A 1,519-nucleotide genomic window follows, 5' to 3' on the forward strand; every position below is an offset into this window, starting at 1 on the left:
AAAAAAAATCTAACAGAATATATTTTTTAAAGCTTTCTTGTGATTTTTGCTTCTAAAATTTAACACTAAATGTTTAAATTATGTTTACGTAGTTCATGACACATGAAATGCTGCTTGAATTCACTTGAGAACTATTATTTATAAGTTTAAAATTTAGGGAAGATTTTGATAAAGCGACATGTTCGCTGTAACCTCATTGGTTGTATGGATTACTTTTCAAACGTTTGTCTGTTTGCTTTAAACCATGTCTCTCCGAATTATTTGTTATTGTATTTTGTATAATTAATAAGTACATTGTAATCTACGCAACCGACAACAGATGGCAGGCGTGAGCAAAGTAGCGTCATACAAAAATAAATATTTTAAAGGATTGTAAAAAAATTCGTAGGATTAGAACGTTTACTGACATTAAAATACGACCAAACCAAATCGCATTTCATATGTTAAAAGTGCTACGGTTTATATATTTTTATCGATATGTTATATCCAAAAAGGAATAGGAATTATCCATTGTTTCTATTTTCACCTGAATGACACCTGAATGTGCCCACCACTGGTATCAAAACCGTTTTTTTTTTTAGTGTTATAATCCCTCAAACTTACTGCTGAGTCACGAGAAGGTTAAGGCTATGGAACAAAAAGAATAAAGAAATCTCAGCCAGAAACTTTTGAAAATTAAGAGGTGAAAAGATTTCAAATTGTTTTTCATTTGTCAAGTTACTAGGGAACTAGTGATCAAGAGAACACATGGAATACAGTTCATTGGTGGGGTGTTTATTGAGAGCAACCATTTACTGTGAGGCTTAATTGTTTGCTAAACAATGATTGGTAATTTATATATTCTATGCAACAATATTTCCATCATAAACTGGAGTAGGGAGCGGAGACAAAAATCCACCTGCAGATTGCAAACCACCCTTAATATCTTGAAAAACTCCCCCCAGTGGCACAACGCTAGAAACTGGGTTTCGATACCCGCGGTGGGCAGAGCACAGATAGCTCATTGTGTAGCTTTGTGCTTAATTACAAACAAACAAATAATCTTGAAAAATTAATTCATTGACCTAAAAAAAGAAAGAATTGTCTCACTTGATTTTGATTTAGAATCACCGAATAACAATTTGATGTTGTTACGTATAAAAGATGTCGAGGTGACAAAAGATACACATTCCTATTTCTGTACGTATAAAAGATGTCGAGGTGACAAAAGATACACATTCCTATTTCTGTACGTATAAAAGATGTCGAGGTGACAAAAGATACACATTCCCATTTCTGTACGTATAAAAGATGTCGAGGTGACAAAAGATACACATTCCCATTTCTGTACGTATAAAAGATGTCGAGGTGACAAAAGATACACATTCCCATTTCTGTACGTATAAAAGATGTCGAGGTGACAAAAGATACACATTCCCATTTCTGTACGTATAAAAGATGTCGAGGTGACAAAAGATACTACATTCCCATTTCTGTACGTATAAAAGATGTCGAGGTGACAAAAGATACACATTCCCAT

Source organism: Limulus polyphemus, unplaced genomic scaffold (assembly GCF_000517525.1).
Source record: "Limulus polyphemus unplaced genomic scaffold, Limulus_polyphemus-2.1.2 Scaffold794, whole genome shotgun sequence".
NCBI lineage: Eukaryota > Metazoa > Arthropoda > Merostomata > Xiphosura > Limulidae > Limulus > Limulus polyphemus.